Genomic DNA, 12,507 nt, shown 5'->3' on the forward strand with positions numbered 1-12,507 from the left:
CATTATCTCTTAGTGCTAGACACTCTTACAGGTGTCTTTGTAGCGCAAGCATATCTTTAAAAACCACAGTTCTGTAGACTGTGGTATCTCAAACTTTCTTTGATTCTACTTCACATCTACAAAGCCTAGACCTGTCCCCTAACTAGGATCTCTCTCCCCTTTCCATCCCTGACACAGTTTTGCGCCTAGTCCTTGTCACTGTTTCTTTGCTTCCGTTTTTAACAAATCTCTCCCCCCTCCCTCCCCCCCCCCTTCTTCGTACATCTCTAACTCTGATATGAATTAGCCTGGATTAGGCATTACCTTGAATAAGGACAATTATACTGCCTCTGCTTCCTCAACCTGGCCCATCGCTAACTCGGTTCTCCCCACCCCTACCCTGTGTTCTTGTCACTTTTTAACCATCTAGATTTCCTTGGCCTCAGAAACAGTTTTTCCCTTCTCCTTTGACACAGTTTCACAACTAGTCCTTGTCACTGCTCTTAATCTTTCATTCTTGCTTGCTTTCTCTGTCCTCAATAGGACTTAGTCTTGGTCAGTAATTTTGATGCATTTAATTAGTGTGTGTTAGTTGATTTCTAAAGAACCAGAACTCTCATTTCCTAGTGAATACACAAAATACAAACTCCCACCCCACCACCAAGCGTCAGATAAATAGAAATTGCATCTGTCAGCCTACCTGTGCATGCACGCGCGCACACACACACACACATATATCAAAAGCCTGTAGTGGTCATTGATCTGATGAACACTTAACGGTTAGACCACACCATTTGAAGGGCCTAGTCCTACCAGTTTTTTGGAGAACTGGTTATTTTTTTTTTTTAAAAAAGCCTTGTTTCTTAGACAGCAAGGCATTGTCACTGCATAACGAAAGAGATCATGATTTTAATGTTTTTAAGAAGCTGTACTTATCAGAATGTATGAAATTGTCCTACTTATACATCACACACAAAAAGCATTTTTAGTTATTTATTTATTCAATTTCTATACCACCCTTCCAAAAATGGCACAGGGAGGTTTACACAGAGAAATAATAAATAAATGAGATGGATCCCTGTCCCCAAAGGGATCACAATCTAAAAAGAAACATAAGATACACACCAGCAACAGTCACTGGAGGTACAGTGCTGAGGATGGATAGGGCTGATGTTTCAGGGGCCTCTCAGGATAAAACTCCAGGCTAGCCTCATCACAGAGACAAAGAAAAGATGATCCAGCATTAATTGCGGGCAACTTTTCTTTTTAAAGGGGGAAAACTTTCAACTTCAGAATCCATAGTACAAAGTTAATGTGTATGAGTTCTTAAAATCTAGAATATACCCTATTTAGTTAATCTGAAGAGCATTTTATTTTCTCTCTACAAAAATAACAACCCTGCTCTGGGGCTAACCCGGGGGGTACACAATTCAAATGTTTTGATGGGCTGGAACCAACCACAATGGTGTTCAGTGGTCAAGGTCAATTTTCAGCACATTATTGAATTAAAATTAATTATTAAAAATATTAATGCAAGCAATTACTAGATAGTTGTGGATCTTTCCCCCCTTTGGCAAGGGACCCACAATTTTAACTAAGAATCATGGCCAGAAAATAGAGCCTGTCCTTGCTCAGTCACTGGGGCATCTAGTGAGATCTCCCTTAAAAAATGCCAGCCCCAAACAAATGCAAAATCCTCTCCTCTTTCTAAATTGCTGTCGATTTCATGTTGCAATCCTAGTCGTGCTTACTTAGGAGTAAACTAAGTAAATATTTCCAAGTAAACATGCACAGGATGGTGCTGTAAGGCAGTTTCAGAGAGGGCAGAGGATGAAAAGATGAAGAAGAGGGAACTAACCCAAAGAGTGGCCTTGGGGTGCTGTTGCTGCAAGTTGTGACAATCAGTGGACCCACAAAAAAGTCCCTGAGGGCCTGATCTGGTCCCCGGGCCTTATGTTGTGCAGGCCTGGCCTAACCCTTGCTCTGTGCATGTCTGAACATACACAGACCTGTTCGGGGGGTGTGGGGGGCTGATGTCCAAACATGGGTGTTTGTTCTGCATCTGCTCTGGGCATGTCTGAACATGCCTGGACATGGGGGTCTGCCTGGCCATCTTCTGTGGACGCTCTCCACAGGGTCTCACTATACCCTTAGGAGGCTGTGGCTTCAACCTGCCCTTAGTTAGAAGCTTTCGGCTCCTTCCTGCTGTGATGTCATCATGCCCTTCGAAGGGCAGGGCTTCAACTTGCCCTTACTAGGCTCTGGCTTTACCTTGCCCATAGTTCCTTGCCCTTACTAGGCTATGGCTTCACTTTGCCCTTACTTAGGCTCCGCCCAGGTACTATAGGGCTCTTCATTGATATCCAGGCCCAAGAATTTCTGCATTGCTATGCGAGAGCGTTTCAGAGTTTGCACAAGTGCTGAATTCTAAAGGGAGAAAAGAAAAGACTATTAGTTTAATGTCCTTTTTCACACACACACAAAACCTCAAAACCTAGCCTGTAAAATATATTTACCTGTGGCTCAGCTGCCATGGTTGCCAGGATCTCTTGCCATATTTCCCTTGTCTCAGCTTGTTCTTCAGCATAGGTTTTCACAGGAGGTCCTTCATCATCTGAACTGGTGCTAATATGGCGTTTTCTTGGCTTAGGTGTAGAATCTGGCTGATTTGTTGCCAAATTAGGGCTCTGAGGAGATCCCATCATCAAACCCACAAGCAAACAGTAGAATTGTTACCTTTATGCAAAGGGGGCTATGCTACAAGCCTTGTACTCCATGCAGCAGCAACACTATAAGCCTTGAACGGCTGGCTGGGAACTCCTTCCTATTGGTCCTCACATGTCAGGTGGGTAGGGCTCATGGTACAGGAGGCTCTGGGCATGCCTGGGCATGTTCTCTGGAGGGTTTACAACGCCTCCCTACTGTGGTGATGTCATGCCCATCAGTGGGAGGGGATTGATGACATCTTGCCCTTCAATGGGCGGGGCTTGATGACGTCTTGCCCTTACAAGGCTCTGACTTCACTCTGCCCATATTTCTTGCCCTTACTTAGTCTGTGGCTTCACTTGCCCTTACTTAGGCTCCTCCCAGGTATGTATATAATACTACTCGCATTGGGTGGGGGCCAAACCATCTATAATTGATTATGTTGCCGTTTCCTCCAGAATGCTGTCCAGGGTTTTGAACTTCCAGATTATCCCCAGACATGAAAGCGATCATCACCCTATGCTTTTGAAGTTTTGGTTGGGTGTTGGCTCAAGAGGTGCAAGCTGGACCGGTGGTAGGAGATTTTAGGAACACTAGTTACCAGAGATTGAGGTGGTCTGAGGAACTTGCCACACGAGTTGCTAATGTGCTTGGGTCAGCAGAGGCGTGTGGTTTACGGGAAGCAATTATAACAGGATCTAAGGCTCCCAGAGGTGTTCAATGTTAGATCATTTTTCTTCAGTCTTAGCACTGTTGTGCCCAGTTTTTGTCACCTCAGTATATCCAAATAAAAATTCAAATCACGCCAAGTCCTTTTCTCGTTCCTGGTTTGATCGGGATTGTTGCATTGCCAAAAATAACACACTTAAGGCTTTCTTAACTTATAGAACAGCACCCTCTTTGGAAAACAGGCAAAGGGCGCTCTCGATGAAATCCGCCTCTAAGAGGTTGCTTAGAGAGAAGAAGGCACAAGCCGTTAACAAAAAACAGCTTGATTTAATTGAGGCTGCTAAGTCTAACAATCAGTCTAAGTTCTGGAGGCTTGTTTCACCTGCTCTGTCGAAAACACCTACACTTCCAGCTTCTGTGATTCCAGCTCAGGTTTGGGAACAACATTTCCTACAGCTCTATAGTAAGGCTGATAATATGGTTTATAATGCTGAACAACTAAATGGAGATACTCTTAGGTGGAACCCAGTCTCCTGTTCAGAGATTGAAAAACTTATTCAGAAATTTAGTAATGGGAAAGCCCCTGGTAGTGATAACATTTCTATTGAGGCTATCAGAGTGAATCTTGATTGGTGGGTCCACGTTTTAGCCTCTCTATTTACCTATATAGATACAACTGCTAACATTCCCAGTGATTGGGGCCTTGCTATAACAATTCCTCTTTATAAAAAAGGTAGGCGTGAGGACCCAGCCAACTATCGTCCCATTAGCTTGCTTAATGTTATTAGTAAAATTTAGGCGAGGCATCTTCTGATAAAACTTCTAGACTGGATTGAGGCAAATGACATTTTAGCTATCGAGCAGGCAGGCTTTCGGGAGGGTCGTTCCACCACGGAACATGCTTTTACCCTTCAATTTCTGGCAGAGAAGTATTCTAGGTTCCCAGGTTCAGCACTTTATGTAGCATTCATTGATCTCAAAGCTGCATTTGATTCAGTTTCTAGAGTGAGACTGTGGTCTAAACTGGAAGCCCTTGGAATAGATAAAAGATTACTCAAACTTATTGTTAGTCTGCATAAGCATACTTGTTTGAAAGTTCGTTATGGCCCAACTGGACAGTTAACATCGGAAATTCCAACTTTTAGAGGACGTCAGGGCTGTATACTTGCTCCTACTCTGTTCAACATCTATGTTAATTCTGTGGTTACTTGTTTGTCCACCCTCTCTATTCATCCACCAAAGTTAGCCGATAGGCACGTCTCCATATTATTAAATGTGGATGACATGGCTATTATGTCGCAGACACCTGTAGGCCTTAAGCGTGCCCTAAGACTCTTCTCATCATTTTGTAACCAAGAGTCTATTGAAATAAATTATAGTAAGACTAAAGTCTTAGTGTTCGCCAAGCGAGCTAAGTGTTATAATTGGTCCATACAAGGAAACAAGATTGAGCAGGTTAATTCCTTTAAAGATCTAGGAATTGCGTTTCACTCTGTTGGCTCTAGAAATGCCCATTTTAACTCCATCAGACAGTCTGCTCAAATGGTTGTAAATAAGATCAAATCTTATCATTTTACACATGGTGATGCTTTTATACCTGCGACAGTGTGACTTTATACAGCCAAAGTACTGCCTTTGCTCTTATATGGAGCCCAACTGGGACCTGAAAGTCTTGCCTTACTGGAGGCTATCCAGACTAAATTTATTAGATGCATTTTGCAAGTTCCATTTTGTGCTCCGAATGCTGTCATCAGAAGAGAAGCAACAGCAATGAATGCACCACAGAGAAACCTGAAAGGCCAAGTTGAAGACAAATCATCCTGGAGAGAATCTATCTATGTGGTTGCTAAGAGTCGACACGACTTGATGGCACTTAATCAATCAATTGATCAAGTAAGGACTTATAAATACCTGGGAGTGGTTTTCAATAAAAATGCTCTTTGGAGGGAGACTTCCTTCGCTGGTGGTTTCCCCAGCAGCTGGAGTCCTCGGACCAAGGAGTATGTTCAGAACAGGCTCCCTTTGGTTCTTAAAATAAACAGGTCTTCCCAGGGTGGGCCGGTAGGGATGGAGGGATGGCTGCTTCTTGGAAGTGACTGCACTCTAGTGGCTATGGGCCTGATTGCAGTGGAGTGTTAGTAGTAAGCGACCACATCATTGCTTCTTCCTCCTTTGAATGGTTCCAATCCTTCACCTACGTCACCTCAGCAAACTTTCCTGCATGCTAGCGAGGTAGGTGTGCATCCTCCCCAGAGTGCAGCTGTGGTCCTGCGTATTATTGATTGATGGATTGAGTGATTTAGCAAATTCGTACACCGCCACCAACTTTCATCTATGGGCGGTTACCAATGGCATAAAACTAGTTAAAAACATATACAAAAACTTAAAAACAATTTAACAATTTAAAAATAAACCAGAGATTAAAACAAAAATATATGGAAGTTTTCATTCTTACAGAAGGGTTTCTGAGGACTCAGGGAAGAGACAGCTGGGAGACAGAAGGAAACCGATGAATTCATATTGAGGATAGCAGAGCAAAGTAGTGGGAGAAGAAGGGCACCCAGTCCCCTCAAAGTCCTGGCCTGGTTTTCAGCGATGCCTCAGACTTAGGGTTGCCGGTTCCTGGTCATTATGATCAGTCGTTGGACGTTATGGGGTCTATTGGCAGATGCTCCCACAGGGTCCCAGGAGAGAGCTTCTTCGAAGATATCCACCTCTTCACTGGCCTAGAGCTCTGTAACCCAGACATCCCCAGGCTCCTGATCCTACAATCCCGGAACCTCCAATGGCAGTGATGCCTCCCACGTAGACCGGCATACAGCTAGCGGACGTGATGGGTCCTGGGATGGTCAGGAGGGAGCCAGGTGGTACGATCGTGACTTCTGCTGTGGGGATCTGGTTGATGGTTTGAGGGTTGACTCAAGCCAGTGTGTCAAGCTCTCTGGAGCTTGTGCTGCCTCCTTCAGCGCCTATAGCTTTTATTGGGTTGTTGCTGGCACTTCTTTATCCCCTGGGCCAAAAACAGCTTACCAAGCAAAAAGAGTGAAAAATAGCTAAGCTATTTGTTTTGATGCCATGTTAACCACCCAGTGCCTATTTATCTCACAGTCTCCTTACTTCGACTTCAACTTGACTGGCTTCAGTTTTGAGTGAACCACTTTAAACACCTCAGGAAGGGACTGGGGCTCATTAAAGCACTTCAAAAGTCACCCATTCTCCCTTTTGCAGGAATGAGTGATCTGCATGTGATGATGATGAGTTTTTTGCAATGCCTGCGGTACGTGCCCTGGCTGGGTTTCAATCACTCTCATTACCGAATTATTAAAACACACCAAATTGCAATGTCCACAGTGGAGGGGTGGATATCTTGGAAGATGATCTCTCCTGGGACCCTGTGGGACCCCCACCTCCCATCGGAACATAGCAAGCTGCCTTCTGCCAAGTCAGACCCTTTGTCCATCTAGCTTAGCATTTTCTACACTGACTGTCAGCATCTCAGGTAAGGAGAAGCAGCTTACGATCAATGGAGGAATAGGCAAGTTTACTCCCCAGGCGCTCCCTAGAAATGGAGCCAAACCCTGCCTTTAAAGCTGCATACAGCGGTGAATACTTTTCAGCCAGATGTTGTAGAACTTGGGCCTGATCAAGAGTCATCCGAATGGACATAAACCCCGCCTGTTCCTCCCTTAGTATGTTCTTCTGTTCCAACCAGTTCGTGAGGTAAACATATAGATGTCTAGAATATAATTTATGAATAATGCTCAACAGACTGATTGGTCAATAATGAGAAGGGTCAGAGTGTTGGCCTTCCTTATAGATGGAAGCAATCACCGTTGTACCTCACTCCTCAGGGATACAGGCAGTACGGTTCATATACGTAAAGAATCTTGCAAGTACAGGAGCCCACCATTCAACATTTGATTTTAATAGTCCAGTAATAATAGTAATAAACTGTCTACACTCTTTAAGATTTCATTTCAAATTTTTGCATTCGAGTATTTCTATTTGGAACAGAGCTGCCGCAACCAGAAATACTCTACCACTCATCTAAAGAGCCTAGATTTTCCTGGCTTTCTCAAAGCTGTGATGGAGACGGAGGAGTGGATCCTACTGGGAGAACATTCCCAAGTCTTGCTACATGCTATTTTAGACTATTTTTAGTTTTATTTTGCTTAATATATTTCTATACTGCCTAAAACGCAAGTCCTCGGGGCAGTTTTCAAAAAAATAAAAACAGCCAATAACAGATGAAAACATTCAACAGATTAAAAAGTTAAAACTATTAATACACAATTAGAACAATTAAAACAGTATCTAATTAAAAGCTTGGGTGAACAAATAAGTCTCGACAGCCCTTTAAAAAGTTGTAGGAGATGCGAAGGCTCTTATTTCAGTGGGAAGTGTGTTCCAAAGCCTTGGGCCAGCAATGTAGAAGGCCCGTCCCTGAGTAGCCATCAGACGAGCTGGTGGCAACTGAAGATGAACCTCTCGAGATGATCTCAGTGGGCGATGTGGTTAATAGCAAAGAAGACATTCTCTTAAATACCCAGGGTCCAAGCTGTTTAGGGCTTTATAGGTTGTAACCAAAACCTTGTACTCTGCCTGGAAACTTACTGGCAGCCAGTGTAGATCTTTTAAGATAGGAGTGATATGGTCTCTCCGAGATGACCCAGAGACCAACCTGGCCGCCGAGTTCTGGACGAACTGCAGTTTCCGGACTACGTACAAAGGCAGCTCCACATAGAGTGCATTGCAGTAGTCAAGTCTGGTGGGGACCAGCAGTTGTACTACTGTTCTGAGGCCATTTATCCGCACTATTTTATATTTTATGACAAATGATTTTGTCATAAATGACAAAAGTATTAAGCGAGCATTTCTTCATTCATTGGGTTTTCAGTCTAGGTAAGGTTTTCATCGGGAACCAACAAAGGCCAACCAGATGCCTCCAGGAAGACCAGAAGTGAAGCATGAAAGCAGAAGCAGAAGAATATAGAGCGGTTGACAGCTATGCTAGGATTAGTGTGCCACTGAATGCCAGGCACTGGGGAGCAAACGCGGGAAGGGGCTATTTGGAATGGAAACATTTGGAATGGAAACATTTAGCCCTGCTAGTGGACGTCTCAGTAGTATCTTGTTGTCTAGTGTTGGAAACAGGAGGCTGAACTGGAAGGATTTTGGTCAGATCCAGCAGTTCCCTTATGTTTATTCTCATAGAAACATAGAAAGGCCACATCTGCACCCCTTTGTCCTCATCTCCTTACAAGAGGATTCCCATCAGGGTTTTCTCTAACAGGAATCCCCTGATGTTGTTGATTACAACTCCAGTTATCCCCAAGTAAGAGGCATTGCAGCTGCGGATTCTGGAGTTTATTCAACAACATCTGGGAATCCCTTTTAGAGGGAACGCTGGTTGCCAGCCTGAACCTTGGGTGGCTTGAACAAAGAAAGGCGGGGAAATTTCTCAGCTTGAAGTATACGCATGGCTGAAATCCAGGCCTGGACTTTGAGGGGACTGGGCACCCTTCTTCTCCCACTACTTTGCTTTGCTGTCTTCAAAATGAATTCATCGGTTTTCTTCTGTCTCCCAGCCACCTCTAATATGAAGCCATTTCCTTCACATTCTCAATAAACCTTCTGCTGCATACTTGCAATCCGTGTTCTCTTGGTTTTTGGACTGGCAGTTCTGATTTCTGGGAACAGATGCTTCCCTGAGTCCTCAGAAACCCTTCTGACTGTTACTGTGACTGGCAGGAGCTCTCCAGGGCTTCCAGCCGGAGTTTTCCCCAGCCCTACCTGGAGATGCTTCCAGGGAATGAAACGGCAGCCTTCATGCAAGGCAGATGCTCCATCACTGATTTATGGCCCCAACCTCAAAGGTGGCGTCCATGAGCCTCCCATCCAGGCACTGACCACTCCAAGACCTGCTTAGACCTCCCCCAGTCACCCCCACCCCTGCATTGGTGGACAGGCTGGACTTCTCTTGTCTGCCTGGCCCTATGCCAGGCAGCAGTTGGAGGGAGGGCCTCCCCTGCCAGGGAAGAAGGTTCCTCCCGTGGCAGATGTGGAGGTGGTGGAGGTGGAGCCAGCTTCCAATCCAGCCAAATCCATCTTGCTGCCCTCCCGGTGGGGGATGGGGGCCCCAAGTAATTTTTGAATGCACTCTCACTTGCTACCAGAGAATCTACTCTCAGAACACCTAAAAAACCACAAAACCCAGTACCCCATGGGCTTTTGGGTAGGGGGGTGGTTGGCACCCTATGTGCATTGCATCACCACTCGCTCTGCGGCACCCGGGCAGTTCGACCTTCAAAGGTGGGGGTCGCACTTTAGGGGGCAGGGGACGGTGCATTTACCCCTTCCTCTGCTTTCCCCCCACTGACGCCCACAATTTCTCAAGTGCTACATGGTGGCAGCATACTTCCCTGCTGCCCCGTTTGTTCTTCGGCAGGAAATGGCCAGAAGAAGCTGGACCTGAACATGGACACCGGCGTGCCAGCTACTTCCAGCCACTTCCAGTCAAAGAGCAAATAGGGCAGCAGGGAAGTACGCTGCTGCTTTGTAGGACTTGGGAAATACCTGGTGCCAACAGTAGAAAAGTGGAGGGAGGGGTAAGGGAACCCTCCCCTGCCATTAAGGTGTGACACCCAGCCGCCATTGAGCCACCCAATCCTGGTTCCATGCAGATCTCTAACCCTTAGTCCATCTAGCTCAGGATTGTCTACACTGACTGGCAGCAGCTCTCCAGGGTTTCAGGCAGGGATCTTTCCCAGCCATGCCTGGAGATGCTGCCAGGGACTGAACCTGGGACCTTCTGCATGCCAAACAGATGCTCTACCACTGAGCTTCTGTCACATCCGCGCAGTTAGGGAAACTCAAAACCTTTGAACATGAAGAACACTCAAGATTGAATCCGTCCATTCCTCTGGCAGGGGACCTAGGCTGGGCTGTCACATCCCTGCAGATGCATGGGTAACCTACTTTCAAGCATTGTATGGGATGTCTGCCCCTGAAGGAGTGCCCCTTTTCTTATAGAATTTCTACCAATTTCCTCACTCAGTTTCCCTCAAGGAGGTTTCTAGATTAGTGACCCAACCCAAACCGGGTAAGACCCCGGGGTTGGATCAGCTACCCTCTGTACTGTTAAAATCAAATTTTGAATGGTGGGCTCCTGTACTTGCAAGATTCTTTACTTATATGGATCGTACTGCCTGTATCCCAGAGGAGAGGGGTACAACGGTGATTGTTCCCATATATAAGGAAGGCCAACACTCTGACCCTTCTAATTATCGATCAATCAGTCTGCTGAGCATGATTCATAAATTATATTCTAGACATCTATATGTTAACCTCACGGACTGGTTGGAACAGGAGAACATACTAAGGGAGGAACAGGCGGAGTTTATGTCTATTTGGATGACTCTTGATCAGGCCCAAATTCTACAACATCTGGCTGAAATGTATTCACCGCTGTATGCAGCTTTTAAGGCAGGGTTTGACTCCATTTGTAGGGAGCGCTTGGGGAGTAAACTTGCCAATTCCTCTATTGATCATCAGTTGTTTCTCCTTATCTGAATGTTGCATGAGAAAACCTCACTTCGGGTGCGATGCAATGTCCAATGACATCTGACCCTGTCTGTACCCACACAGAAGGGAGTCAAACTGGGATGCATTTTTGCCCCACTTCTTTTCAATCTTTATTTGTGCTCTTGGATAACCCAGATTTCCACCCTCCTAAATTAGCCAGTAAATCTATCACAGTTCTGCTTCATGCTGATGATGCAGTTATTCTATCTAGATCATCACACCTGTTGACATGAGAAGAAGACTATTTATCTATAAGTGTCCAAAAGTCTTAGCTCATGAGTTTTGCTTAAAAAACAAAAAAAGAAAAATGTCTGGTGGATTAATGGGGAGGTAATCAATCTAGAACTTTCACTCGAGGCACAAATGACCAGGCTCAGACTATCATACTTGGACACACTATGCAAAGACCCAGCTCCCTTGAGATTCCATAATGCTGGGGAAAGTTGAAGGAAAGAGAAGAAGAGGACGACCAGCAGAAAGGTGGATGGACTCGATCACAACAGCAATGAATGCACCACTGAGAAACCTGAAAGGCCAAGTTGAAGACAAATCATCCTGGAGAGAATCTATCTATGTGGTTGACAACTTGATGGCACTTAATCAATAAATAGATCAAGTAAGGACTTATAAATAAATGGGAGTGGTTTTGAGTAAAAATGCTCTTTGGAGGGAGACTTCCTTCGCTGGTGGTTTCCCCAGCAGCTGGCGTCCTCAGTCCACGGAGCATGTTCTGAACATGCTCCCTTTGGTTCTTAAAATAAACAGGTCTTCCCAGGGTGGGCCGGTAAGGAAGGAGGGATGGCTGCATTTTGGGGAGAAGTGACTGCCCTCTAGTGGCTATGGGCATGATTGCAGTGGAGTGTTAGTAGTAATTTACCACATCATTGCTTCTTCCTCCTTTGAATGGTTCCAATCCTTCACCTACGTCACCTCAGCAACCTTTACCGCATGCTAGCGAGGTAGTTGTGCATCCTCCCCAGAGTGCAGCTGTGGTCCTGAGGTTTATTGATTGATTGATTGATTGATTGATTTATCAAATTCGTACACCGCCCCCAACTTTCATCTATGGGCGGTTACCAATAGCATAAAACCAGTTAAAAATATATACAAACACTTGAAAACAATTTAATAATTTAAAACAGAACAGAACATACTTTATTTCGGTCATTGCCAGAAACATTATGACACACAAAAGAACATAATTTGCAAAATAAACCAGAGATTAAAACCCAAAAATATTAGGAAGCTGACTAAGTTTTCATTCAGACAGAAGGGTTTCTGAGGACTCAGGGGAGAAGCAGCTGGGAAACAGAAGGAAACCGATGAATTCATATGGAGGATAGCAGAGCAAAGTAGTGGGAGAAGAAGGGCGCCCAGTCCCCTCAAAGTCCAGGCCTGGATTTCAGCGATGCCTCAGACTTAGGTTTGCCGGTTCCTGGTCATTATGATCAGTCGTTGGACGTTATGGGGTCTATTGGCAGATGCTCCCACAGGGTCCCAGGAGAGAGCTTCTTCCAAGATATCCACCCCTCCACTCGCCCAAAGCTCCGTAACCCAGACCTCCCCAGG

General features: G+C 45.2%; 1 long non-coding RNA gene across 1 annotated transcript; it reads right to left on the minus strand.

The window, feature by feature from the left end:
- Positions 1–959: 959 nt before the first annotated feature.
- On the minus strand, positions 960–2,647 carry LOC128337477 (uncharacterized). Its single transcript, XR_008312287.1, has 2 exons — positions 2,496–2,647; positions 960–2,406 (listed from the first exon to the last, which is right to left on the minus strand). It is a non-coding gene; the product is annotated as an uncharacterized LOC128337477 (long non-coding RNA).
- Between the last annotated feature and the right edge of the window lie 9,860 nt (positions 2,648–12,507).

Source organism: Hemicordylus capensis, chromosome 14, assembly GCF_027244095.1.
Source record: "Hemicordylus capensis ecotype Gifberg chromosome 14, rHemCap1.1.pri, whole genome shotgun sequence".
NCBI classification, from domain to species: Eukaryota; Metazoa; Chordata; class Lepidosauria; order Squamata; family Cordylidae; genus Hemicordylus; species Hemicordylus capensis.